Source organism: Macrotis lagotis, chromosome 5 (genome assembly GCF_037893015.1).
Source record: "Macrotis lagotis isolate mMagLag1 chromosome 5, bilby.v1.9.chrom.fasta, whole genome shotgun sequence".
Lineage (NCBI taxonomy): Eukaryota > Metazoa > Chordata > Mammalia > Peramelemorphia > Peramelidae > Macrotis > Macrotis lagotis.
The window spans coordinates 96,703,995-96,718,397 of record NC_133662.1 but is presented as its reverse complement, the minus strand read 5'-3'; positions in this window follow the sequence as shown (position 1 = coordinate 96,718,397).

Here is a 14,403-nt window from a genome sequence, read left to right as displayed (position 1 = left end):
TCTGGAGGGAAAGGCTGGCTAAGTCCTATTGTTTCTGGCAGTTTTAAGTATTGCATTATTCTAGACTCTCAAGGAAAGATAATGCATGAAAGTGATCTGCACACTTTTTTTTTTTTTTTTTTTTTTATTCCTAAAGTGCTCTTAGGATAAAGTCTGAATTTCATTCTAGTGGTTCAAGCTTTGCAAATTCCTGCTCTGGGTTTGAGTCTGAGCAATACATCTGTGGGTTTGCCCCAGTAGCTTTGTTGGCTCAATATGAGAAACTTTTAGTCTTGGATTTTAGTCCAGGTTATTCTGCAGACTTAAGTCTGGGCTGGAGGTTAGAACTGAGATCCTTTATACCTGGGGTCAAAACCACACAACTACTATTTTCTATTAATTTTCTCCTTAACCTATGATTCTTCCTAAGTATAATAGCCACGGGTACATTTCCTCCCTTCTCAAAATTAAGTACTGAAATTGTGACCTGAAACTGGGCAGTGAGCAACAGAGCTGCCAATTAGCATTTATTCCCGAACTTTGCACAATTTTAGGCCCTTCTGTCTGAGCTTTGAACCCTGTTCTTGCTCTGTGCAGTCCTGTCCTAGAATATCCCATTCCCTAATCTAGTGTCCACAGACTTCTCTATCTCCCTATGCCATCCTGAACTGGAAAGATTACTGATTGTGATGTAATTTTTTTTTTCTGATAAGGACTTATTCTAACATTTAAAAAATCTTTTTTTGTGGCATTCAGGGCTAGAGCTCAGTTGTTCTTTTTTCCATGACACTGTGATCTTTTAAACCCCCTCACTTTATTGATGAAGAGACAGAGATCCATGGAGATTAGATGACTTGATCAGGGTCATATGGGTTATACATGATGGAGGCAGGATTTAAACCCAAGTCCTTACTCCATAACTAGTGCTATTTTTACTGTTATATTTGTGGTTATTAAGCCATTAGTCAAACAAGCTTTTTGCTGTTTCCTACCTATATGCACAGCTATCCCCCATACTTCTTCCTTCTTCATCTCTATCTCTTAGGGATCTCAAATGAACTTAAGAACTCACTTCAAATGCCACTTTCTACATGAGATCTTTCTCAAGCTGTTAGTATCTTCCCTCACTGAAATTATCTTGTTTTTATTTATCATATATTTTTGTATATGCTTACATGTACACATGTTATTTTCCCTGATAGAATGTGAACTAAGGGCAAGGACTGACATTTGGTATTTTCATTGTTTGCATCTAGGACAGTTCCTGAGGCTTAATAAAATGCTTATTAATTGATTAGGATGGCCAAATGTCCCAAGAGTTCAGATATCATCTTTCAAGAAATTATCAAAGAAAACTGCCCTGAAACCCTAGAACCAGATAGTGAAATAAAAATTTAAAGAATCCAGTGATCACCTCCTGAAAGACATCCCCAAATGAAAATCCCTGGGAATATTATAGTAAACTTCTAGAACTTCTGGGCCAATGGGAAAATATTACAAATAGCCAGAAAGAAACCATTTAAATAGAGTCATTGTCAGGATCTCACAAGATCTAGCAGTTTCTATACAAAAGAACCAGAAGGTTTGGAATATAATGTTCCAGAAGACAAAAGATCTAGGATAGCAACCAAACCTATCCAGCAAAACTGAGTAAAATCTTTCAGGGGGAAAAATGGATTCTATGTGAAATAGAAGAGTTTCAAACCTTCCTGATAAAAAGACCAGAGCTGAAAAGAAAGTTTTCAAATACAAGACAAGAGAAGCATAAAAAAGATAAACAGAAAAGAAAATCATAAGGGATTCAATAGGCTAAACTATATTCCTGCATAGGAAAATGAAACATAACTTCTAAGAACTTTTAACATATTTGAACTGTTAGAAAGAGTATCCATGAAGGACATGAGTGTGTTGACTGATGGGATGATATCTAAAAAAAATAAAATTAAGGAGTGATAAAGGTACACACACTGGAAGAAAGGAGAAGGGATAAGTAGAAATGTATAAACTATCTCACATAAAAGAGTCATAAAAAAGAGTTTTATAGTGAAGAGGAAGCTGGTATGTATGTGAAATGTTTGAACCTTGCTCTCATCAGAATTGACTCAAAGAAGGAATAAAATAAAATTCAGTTGGGTATAGAAATCTATCTTATCTTACAAGAAAGCAGGGGTGGGGAGGGGATAAGAGGAGTGGAGGGAGGGCAGATTGGGGGAGATAGTGGTTAGAAGTAAATATTTTTGAGGAGTGAGAGGGTGGAAATAATGAGAATGTGAGAGAGCGAGTGTGTGTGTGTGTGTGTGTGTGTGTGTGTGTGTGTGTGTGTGTGAGAGAGAGAGAGAGAGAGAGAGAGAGAGAAGAATAAATAGGAAAGTAGGAAATGAATAGTAAGTATAACTGAAAAAAGTTAACAGCAAGTTTCTCTGATAAAAGCCTAATTTATCGAAATTGATAAATGGTAAAAGGAAAAGAACAGTGTTCAGAAAAAGAAATCAAAACTATCTAAAGTCATATGAAAAAATTCTCTAAATCACTACTGATTAGAGGATGAAAATTAAACTAATTATGAAGTACTATCTTATCAAATTGGCTAACATGACAGAAAAGGAAAATGACAAATGTTGAAGGAGATGTAGGAAAACTAGGACACTAAAGTATTGTTGATGAAGTTGTGAACTGATTTTTTTTTTTACCATTCTGGAGGGCAATTTGGAATTATGCCCAAGGGGCTATATATAAAACTGCATATACTTTTTGACCTAACAATATCACTACTAGTTATACATTTCAAAGAGTTTTAAAAAAGGAAATAGATCTATATGTATGAAAATTTTTCTAGAAGCTATTTTTGTAGTGGTAAAGTATTGGAAATTGAGGGGATGCCCATCAGTTGAGGAATGGAAAAATTGTGGTACATAATTGTGATAGAATAACTTTGTGCTGTAAGAGCTGATAGTATCTGTCATATATTATGACAATCATGGTACTTTCAGAAAACCTGGAAAGACTTGTATGAACTGAGCAGAGCCAGGAGAACCATGACATCTACAGCACATACAAACACATACACACAGATGATGAAGACATTATCTGATCATTATCTGATCCAAGACAATTCCAAAGGACTTATACAAAAACATGCTCCAGAGAAAGAACTGATGAAGTTTGAATGCAAAGTGAAGCATAAATCTTTTGTTCCTTTATTTTTTGTTTTTATTTTTTGACTAATATGGAAATATGATTTGTGTGGCTGCATATATATATATATATCATACAAATTGTTTACTTTCTCAGTGAGGGAGGTGGGAGAGAGAAAATCTGGAATTCAAAATTTTAAAAAACAAATGTTAAAATTGTTTTAATGTATAATTGGAAAAGATACAATGTAAAATAAAAAAATAAAAAATGCTACTTGAGAGCTAGCAAAGTGAAAAGAGAATAATAATTGAATACTTTTAGTTTTATACTACTTTGCAACTACTAAGCATTTTATGTACATTTTCTTATTTGATTTTCATCATAGTGCTATTAGTAAATTATCATTACCTCTGCTTCAAGATGATGAAACTGACATATTAAATGATTTTCCTATAGATTCACAGTTAATAATGAACAGGACCAGGGTTTGAAACCATGTCTTATGTTTTTAAGTTCATTAATTTTGCCTCTCTTATCACTTTGCCAGTTTTGGAAATAACTAAAACCTTGTGGTATAAAAGTAATTCTAATTGTAGCAGAGTATATGAATTGCTTACTATTAATACCTCCATTAAGATTCATTCCAAAGCTTCATTGTGGCATAGAGATGACTCTGGTTCTCAAATTCTAAATCAACAGAGAAATTCTAGCAGGTTCCTATCCAATTAAAGGGGCTTCAAAAATGCTTGTTTCAGCCAGGAAAAGTAATAATTAGGTCTCAGGTACTTTAAAAAATATCATCTCATTTGTTCTTCATGATAATCCTGTGGGCTAGATATTGACAATTGTCAAAGGACTATCCTAGCTGAGTTCAAAGACATTCAGCAACATAAGGTGTGTGATGAAGATTTTGGACCATAAGTTAAAAAAATTCATCTACTAGAGAGCTGAGGGTGAACTATGTGTGTTGAAACTGTTCCCACCTCCTGAAATCAGCTTCTTGAGGTATTGCAGTATGGAATCAGGTCTTCCCAATCAGATCCTTATGTGACTCTGGAAACCTCTTGATATCTTCCAGCTTCAAGATAATGTTTGGTTTAGTAACTATTCAAAGTCAAAATTTTGATTCTTCAACCAATATGATGATTTGTGAAATCAGAGCAAAAGAAATTTAATTAAAAGGGAAATCAAAGTCAATTACATATAATGAAACTGGGTTATAATTGTTCTCCAATTAATCCCCCAGTCTTCCCAATACAAGGGAAAGAGAACATAGATCACCCAGTACAGGCATATTTGAAATTGGCATCCATGCTTGGTCCTGCTCAGGGACTTCCTTTTTAATCTCAGATCAAATATTGACCTCTTGAGAAATGGAGCTGCAGGACATCAGGCAAGGTTAGCATCACCTGAACATCTATCAGTGTCTTTGCCATCTCAACCAACCCACTATGGCTCACTCTACCCAGCTGAATTCTCAATGTATCTGAACATGATTGCCATTTCTTCATATTTCTCTCATTCCCCTTTCCTTCAAGGATACAGACTATCTAAGGTAGTACAGTGGATAGAGTATCAGACCTGTAGTCAGGAAGACCTAAGTTAAATCTAACCTCAGACGCTTACTAAACTGTATGACCTGAGGCAAACATTTAGTTTCTGTTTACCTTAGTTTCTTCATGTGTAAAATGGGGATAATAATAACACCTATCCCAGAGGATTGTGAAGACAAATAAGTTGATATTTTTAAAGTACCCGAGACCTAGCAGGCATTATTTGTTTGTTATGATGATGATGATGATGATGATGATGATGATGATGGTACTTTTCCTGAAGCAACCTATATCATGCTAAACTCTCTGTGATTCTTGTGGACTCTTAAAATTTTATCTACATCAGAAATATTCTTCCTCAGAGATTGGGCACAGTGACATTGCTATACTGCAGAATTATCCATGAGTTACTGGAAGAGACGTAGGCAAGAGAATTTTTCCTAATGAAAATTTCATCTTCAAACATTTTGGGAACATGAAGGTTTTTCACCAGAACAGACTTCTACATATAGCTTAATAGATTTAGTCAGTTTGATTTTGTTGTAAACTTTATTTAATTACTATAATAAACATAAAGGCTCAGTCTTCATAATAGTTGCTAATGTAACATGCTCATCCATTTAGAGCTTTAATAAAATTAAAAGGAACCACATTTCTGTATTAACCTATCTTATATTTTGATGAGAGGATGCACGTATGTGTGTCTGCATATGTGTGTCTGCATGTTTGTATGTTTAAAAGTCATCTGACAGTTTATCTTTATTTCATACTTAACCTACTTCTTCATACTTATATCCTCAATTCCCTTGCTGAGGATTTCAGAAAAAGAAAATCAGAATCTGAAAAATCATCAGAACAACAAAATTTCTGTTGTCTTATAGTGGCGTAGCCACCACTTTTGCTAGGATTGAATTGACCTAATATCAGGACATAATGAAGTACCCATCAGCCTGTTCAGCAATGTAGCCAGGAGGAAGAACAGTGATGGGCAAAACACTGCTGTGGTGATAAGAAATGACTTGAATTTTCTACCAAGATTTGAAATAAATCATTCTTGAATGCTTAAAAAGATTGCCTAATGGGGAAATATTCTGAATATTTCTTATATGTATATAAATACATGCACATGAAGCATATATGCATATGTATAAATGTATACATGTATTCATCAATCTGGCTGAGAATGGAAGGAACAAAATTCCATATAGGAATAGAATATTGTAAGGGTTTTTTTTTTTTAGTCCTATGTGTCTTCAGGGGTTATATGACATGCCTGCCACTCTTCTATTAAATTTCCCTCCTTGGTTTTTTTTTGTGATAGAACCCACTCAAGCTTCACTGTTTTCAGAGTTTAGGCTACAGGATCTTTTATTGTCAATAACATCTGATAAAGTAGTTCTTTTTATATGTCATAATTAAACCTGATTTTTATTTCATAGAAAAAGAGGACTTCTATTTATAAGCTTTCTTTTTAGTTATAGATCTTCAAAATATTTTCAGTATCACCTCAGTTATAGAAAAATGCACTGAACAAATTTTTAAATGTTCTAGATGTTATAAAGCCTTAAAATATTTTAAATATATTAATTTTTGGAGTAAAATATGATCATCACATTCTCTAGAAATAATGAAATCACTATTACAGTAAACTGTAAAAAATCTTTAAATTTGCAAAAAATTCTAGGAACATTGGATTGTATAACCCTTTCCGTGCACAACCTGACCCCCTTTTATTCTCACAAGTTGGATCCCTATGGAGAAGCTGACTATTGCTCTGTACAGGATTCTAAGAGTTACTCCAAAGGATTATAGCTTCTGATACTGTTGTTACTGAACCCTTCTCTTGTGTGACCCCCTTCTTACATCAATCATACAGTAGAATTCTGTTAGCTTCTAGATAAGAGTATTTACTAAGAAGGTTTACCAAGAATCATAGCTGCAAAGTAATCTCCCAAAAGTACAGGTATGTTATCCCTTTGCACACCAAAGGTGCCTTGGGAGAGTGGTCATAAACAGAGTGGTCATAAACAGATATTTAGAGGACACATAAAATTAAGACTGAATCTCTAAATTCATGACCTTTGAGTCCTTTTCTGCTTTTATAGAGTCCTCATGCAGTTTCTTTTAGATGTAGGTCTTTGCAGAGCTTTGAAGAGTCTTGCCTTTTGAGAATCTGTGATCTTTGGTTTTTTTCCCACCACAATCTATCACTGCCCTTGTTTAACTTTCTTTCCAATTCTTTTTTCTTGTCCTCTGCTCTTGACTTCTATTACTGTCAGACTCTGATATTAACTCCAGTTATCAGTTAGAACTCTGATAACTCTTCTGGTCTTTTAAAATTTGCAAGGTCTTTTCCTGCTCAATTATCTATCTATATAATTATTTGTCTAAGATCATAATATGGTGCTATCCTCTAACATGTAAGTAATTTGTTTGCTAAAGGGAGTCAGACAAGTATTTTCCTATAAAGGAAAAGAAATAAAGAATATAAGGTAATACCTCTTTCACAGTTAAGAACTTGGAGGCTGAAATAGGCAGAAAAATAACATAATAAAAATGATTAAATCCACCTTGAAAGAAACAGTTTTCAAATGAGTGTGAGCAATTTGATTTCAAAAAGGGTACAAAGTGAACTTTTGCAAAAATAAAAAAGGCTTAAATCACCTTGTAAAGGTTAAAGGTGATGTTCCTTTCAAACGTTAACAGTTTGATGGATGAATGGGTCAGAAAAAGAAATTTTATGCAGTAAAACAAAATTCAGGTGTAAAGAAACAGAATATTGAGAACAGTTTGAGGAGTGAGAAGTGGCCAGGGCCATTTGCCCTCTTTTTTTATTTGCATTTAATTTTTTCTACTGCTTAAAAAGGTAAAAACTCAGAAACAATAAATCAAATAATGGTTTTCAGCCACAGGATTGAATAAGGGTTGTTGATTTTTATAACTTATATAAAAGAGAAGTTTTTGAGTTTTTGAGTCATCAGAAGGTTCTAATTTTAGCTGTTAAAAGTAGTGATGAATTTAGATAGGGTGATAAAGAAGTGACCTGGAGTGAAGAAAAAACTCAGAAGGTGGTAAAAAAGGGAACTATGATGGAATCATGTCAGAAGAATGTCAGCTTATAAGCAAGTTTCAGTTGCCAAGTTTGATTGACTGAATTTAGGCTGAAGATCAAAGGAAGACAGTTATTGCCTTTTGCTATTGTATGAAGTTTGACAGCTGAATTCTCTCAGAGAATAGCTACCTTTTGGTTTCTATTGTCTTCTATGGTTTGGAGAGGGGAAAAAAGACAAGACTTGCAGCTGATTTGCTGTTGGGTTGACTGGCTAAGATGATATAAAACCCTGATAAGTGAAGAATGGTATAGATTTGTCCATTTTGCCCATAAGGAGCCAAACTGATGAACTATCAGGCGCTAGCACCCTCTCTGTACACTTAAAGCTTTCAGCTTTTGAAACTGATTATCTATGAAAAATAAATTACTTTAATCATTCTAAAGTTGATTTATTTCTTTTTTCTTTAAATAAAAGTACTTTTTTGCTCCCTTTTAGCAACCTAATTTCTTGCATGTTAAAGGGGCAATACCTTCTCTGATCATTTGCTAATTTTGCTCCTAGTCATGTGTTGCTGAAAGAAGTTAGAGAAAAACCTGTGTTGATTGAGTCATACAAGTTGGGTCCTCATGCTTGCAAGGCAATTCATTTCTACCTCCCTAATCTATTCACCATCTTAACTCATCAAAGTGGCATTTCTTTGTTTTTAAATTTTTTTCAAAGTGGCATTTCTAAGTCTTTTCATTATTTCTCAACTTCCAGAGCTTCCTCTCCCCACCTCTTCTCTTTTCCTCTACCTCTCAGTTGTCTTGTCTCATGTTTCATGGAAAAAAATCAAGGCTATTCCCTGAGAACTCCCTACTAACCTTTTCATCTTACATCACTTAGGTGCTTTTGCCCACTGTGTCCACCTTCATCCTTTTCTCATATGAAATGGCTTTTTTCCTAACTGACCTCTATATGCACAGGTTATTCATTACATTCCCTATTCTCCATCATCCTCTCTCACTATTCCTCAATCGCTAATTTTCTACCTACTGCCTACAAATATGTCCATGTCTCTCCATCCTCAAAAAATCCTTATGTGATCTGTTCATTCTTGCTAGCTATTGTCTTGTAATATCTTTTCTCCCTTTTGTGATAAACTCTTTGAGAAGGTCATCTACAAATGATGGCTCCATTTCCCTTCCTTTCACTATTTTTTTAAACTTTGCAATCTGGCTTCCAATTCATTAGTCAAATTATTCTCTCCAAAGTCACCAAAAATTCTTAATTTTTGAATCTTTCTCTTTTCTCTTATGCTTGATATTCTCTTCTCTTAATTTTTTTGTGAGATGACTTTTTTCCTGTGTCTTCATCTGGATCATACCTGCCAACCATGATTGTAGTCAAAGTTTCTATTGTGGGCTTTCTTCCTTTTTCCTACCACATTAATTTGGCTCAGTGATCCCAACAGCTCCCAGGGTTTCAATTATCATCTGTATTAAGAGGATTTTCAAATGTACTTATCTAGCCCTAACTTCTGTCCTAGAGTTCCAGATTTGCATCCCCAACTGCCTAGGGGGCACCATGAATTTATGTCTGATCTATATTTTAAACTAAACATGACCAAAACAGAACTCATTATCTCCCCCACCCCGAACCTATGGTTAGCAAGCACGACCTAGATGAAGCCAGAAAAGGATACTGAGATACATAGAAGGAGAAGAAGAAGAGAGTCAGCTCATAAAAATCTGGAGATCATTCATTTAAAAATAATGATAATATTTAATTTAAGAGAGCTTCTTTCCAGGGAATGGCTAAACAAATTGAGATACATGAAAGAAATAGAATATTATTATATTTTAAAAACAATTAGAAAATTTCAGAGGAAGCCAGAAAGACTTTTAGGAACTGATACAGAAGGAAAGGAGTAGAACTAGGATAGAAATTTTTACAATGATAACTATGTTATAGAGCAAAACAACTTTGGAAGTTTTTAGAACTCTGATCAATGCAATATTAAACCATGAGGTCATTCATCTTCTGACAGACTGGTGATGAAATCAAAATTCAGAAATAGACAAACATGTTTAGACTAGCTAATGTGGGAATTTGCTCTGCTGGACAATATGACTATTTTTTAATGTCTAAATTGCTCAGTGGGAAGGGAGGAGTAAATTAATTTTAACAATACTTGTTGCCTAAAAGTGCAAATAGAAAACCATTTTTACATATTTAAAAAGAAAAACAACAACAAAAAAACTAGAAGAAAAAACTAAACAGACACTGTGTAGATTATAAACTCCTTCCTGAGTGTATAAGTTCATTAAGTACAGGAACTAACTAATTTTTACTATTTACCCTTATAAGTTCAGTGCTATCTAATCTCAGAAAATAAATAATTGTTGGCTGTGCAAAATGAAAACAATTCTCAGCAAGTCTACGGCTTGTCCTATTTTACCTGAAGGACTTTTCCAATTACTATGTTATAATCAGAGGTTAATCAGCCAGAACATTCATCATACTCTTCATAATTTTACCAGGAAAAATGGTATTTATTCTGCATGTCAAATTCTTGTCAAGTGTCTCTACCTTTCACAACTTTGTAGTATTTGCCTCTGGCCCATCTTTCCAGATCTATTAGTATAATGTCTGGCACAGAGTAAGCTCTTAATAAATGCTTGTTGACTTGACTTGATTACCCATTATTCCTTCTCATACACTGTGTGTTCCAGCTTGACTGGTCTGTTAGCTTGTACCTGTGAACTCTTTTATGTTCTACCTCTGTGCTCAGTTCAGTCTGAGCCCCATGTGTGGAATACTTTTTTTTTCTCAGCTATTCCTCTACAAGCTCTAGCTTCCTTTAAGATTCAACTTAAGTTCATTCTTGATAATTCTTTCTTAATTCTTCTAGCTGTTAGTATCCCTCCATCAATTGGTATTTATTTTATATATTTACTTATAAAAATGAAGATGATATATATATACATATATATATATACATACATATATATATATATATATATACACCTAGATATCATTATATTTGGATTTATATAGATAACACACACAAACTTCTCTGGGAATGTATTGCAGCTCTTTAGAAGAATGTCAGTTCATTGGGGCAAGAGCTATCTCATGAATGGATCTGTATCCTGGCACAGTGTCTATTACATAATAGATATTTAATAAATGCTGATTGATTAAACATAATAAAAGGAAGTATTATTAGAAAATTATGTAACAATTTTGTTTACTTCATTAGAAAAGTCCTATTTTGGGAAAGACTACTCAAGTTGTGAACAGATGTCATTAACAAGCCTGTATTCTAAGCCTCCTAAATGTCTTTTTTTACATTGTTTTAAGGGCTAAGGCTAAATAAGGCAAAGGACAGTCATACCGCTGTTCAGATTCTAATGAAGTAGATGACGTGAACAAAAGCATAAATAAAATAAATGCAGGATAAAGGGGAGATAATCACTGGAGGGAAAGCACTAGTATTGGGGGAACCAGGAAAGGCTTCTTATAGATGATGGAATTTTTTGCTAGGATTTGGAGGGAACCAAGGAAGCCAGGAGACAGAGATGAGGAGGGAGAGAATTTCAGACAATGGAGATTAGCCAGTGAAATACTCAAAGGTCATTGTTACTGGATTGGAATACATATAGGGGATTGGAAGAGGGATCAAATTACAAACTAAACAGAGGAGTAACTGTGAGCTCTTCCACTCTCCCATCAGTCTTCAGATGCAGTATCATCAACATTTTAATTTAAAGGATTAAACTTTTCATTTCAAAGTTTGCCATGGATGATGATATTGTTGTATTTGTGTTTTATGATGTTCCTTAAATGTACAAAGCTGTCTTTGTTCCTCACACTGTCTTCCCCTCCACTATTGGGTACTCCAGACTTCAGGGAGTAATGATAAGTATTGGACAGAAACTAGTGAGGGCTAAGGACCAGAGCAAGAGAGGTATTCTGACCTGAAATACCTCCATTAAATGTGGATTTGTCAACTAACTGGGACAACACAGGGAAGGTTTGGCACCACACTTTTCCTGAAAGTTTTCATTTCTTACTTTTTTTTCATTGTTTTTTGTGAGGCAGTGGAGTTAACTTTCCCCAGGTAACACAACTAGGTAATTAAGTGTCTGAGGTTAGATTTGAACTCAGGTCTCCTGACTCTAGGGCTGTTGCTCTAACCACTGAGATACTCAGCTGCCCCTATTTCATTACTTCTTATAACAAAAATAATATTCTATTACCTGCATATACCATAATTTGTTTAGCCTTTTACTGATGGGATGTTTCCTTAATTTAAATATTTTTTTTAAATGTGGAAGGTGAATTGTAGGTAATTGTAGTAAAATAGTAAAATATCTATCAAGCTCTTAACAGAGTAAAAGGCAAAAGTCTTAAAATTATATTTAAATGTTTATATTATGTTTTCATTAAGCCTGTAATATTTGTTCAGTACCTTCTTCCCCTGAAGCCTTTTCTTATTACTAATTTAGCTCAGGGTTTAGCATCCTGATACTTCTTGTCCTTTGTGCAGGTCTGAACAACACAAATACTTACCTAAAAAAATCATGAGCTACTATATAACTGCAGATTCTCTAAAGTAAAACCCAAAAGGAAGTTAAAGAAGTTAGAGCACATAGTAAATTTATTTTAGACCACAATGATGTGGTTTTTTTAAGGTGAAAACAAATTAGGTCATGCTAGAGAGTAACTGTGACAATTTGTGCAATACTTTCAATTTTAGAACTGACAAGTATGAACAGTGAAACAGAGAAGTACCAGACTGGCCCTATGCCTTGAAGAGTGGGGGCCCCTAAGATATAATGATTTGAGACATGATAAAATGCCTTCCTGACTAAAAACTGTCTCTCTCCATTGACTCCTTGACATTTGAAATTTCTCTTATAAGTCAAACTAAAAACTCCTGTTGGTGGTTTTTGGAGTAGAGTCCTATGTAGAAATTCTGTACTAATGGGTCTACAGAAATAGTCATGGGACACATGAAATACAAGGGATCAAAACCATTCCTGTTTGCTCTTTTCATCAATTTCACTGTCCAATCTCAATTACTGACTTCAGACAGTTAATCAAATGGATCAAGTTAAACACTATTTTTATCTATCTGTCTGCCTGTCTTTCTATCACCTATCCTCGATCTATCCATCCATCCATCTATCCATTTATTATCTATCTATTAATATGTATAGCTATAACTTTTTCTGTGTATATGTATGTATGTATAATCTTTAGTATTCTATAGAAACAGTAAAAAGTATTACCTTCTAGTGTGATCTTGAATAACAGTTTAATCATCCAGTGATACACAATGGTGGAATGCTGGAGGATTTTCAATTTGTTTTTTTTATTCCTGCTGATTGATTAATAGTGTTACCTATCCTCTAGTGGGATAAATATAATGTACATAGTCTTCTGGGAATTTTTGTATATATATATATATATATATGCACACACATACATACACATATACAAATATATAGATATACAGTATACACACACAAACACACACACACACACACATATATATATATATATATATATATATATACACATACACATATAGAGAGATAGACAGATAGATAGATGATGGATATGTATTTTTTTTAACTTGGATAGTTAGAGTTTATGGCTTACTTCTCTTGAGAGCAGAACTAAAAGGAAAACCTATAAAAGAAAAGGAAAGAAAATGTGGAGGAAAGGGAGGTGGCAGCATTTCTTACATGAGAGGATATTAATTTGGATAGTAATTTGGAATTATGACAAAAGGGCTATAAAACTGCGCATACCCTTTGGCCCAGTCAATCAGTTAAGTCAATATACCTTTATTAAGTCCCTACTTTGTGTCAGACATTACCATCCAGGAGAAGCTTACCTTTCCTAGCATGGGATTGGAATTCCAACTTCTCTGTCCATTATTAGAGGGTTTTTCTCTCTGGGGACATGATCATATGTCAGTAAAACATTTTGCAATTATACTCCTGGGAACAGAATTATTATGATCTTGGACCCTTTAAATCTACTTCATTAGATTACAATCTTTAATAGTATACTTATTAGTACACTTATAGTACATTTATTTTATAAATGGGGTATCACTCAGAATTTGAACCTGGGATCATAAGGAAATACAAAGGATGAAAGTTTCCCCATGCAGGGGTATGCTGGAACCAGTTTGTACTAGTTCCTAAGAGTTGATTATTAAATTTTCATGGTGAGCATTTATATTCTGGAAATCAGCTAACCCTACAAAACAGGGATTGATTGATTGATTTTGCTAATTGTCTAAATTTAAGAAAGTGTTAGAGAAAATGTTAATGATGTACCTTAAAATTGTCTGTCATGCAGGTCTATTTCCTGTCATACCTCTTCCCACAGGTATTTGTGAGAAATAAGATTTTGTTCATCACATGCAAACTTTTACAGAATAAAAGAAGTGCTGTTCTCACTCAGGTGAAGTAAGACAGGGAAGGGGATAAGGACCACTAGTTCCTCCAAATATATTTTCCTCCCAATGCTCTAGCCATCTAAGTATCTGTGATTTTATTTTATTTTATTTTTATTTTATTTTTTTTAGGTTTCTGCAAGGCAAATGGGGTTAAGTGGCTTGCCCAAGGCCACACAGCTAGGTAGTATCTGTGATTTTAAAGAAAAATCCCCAAACCCTG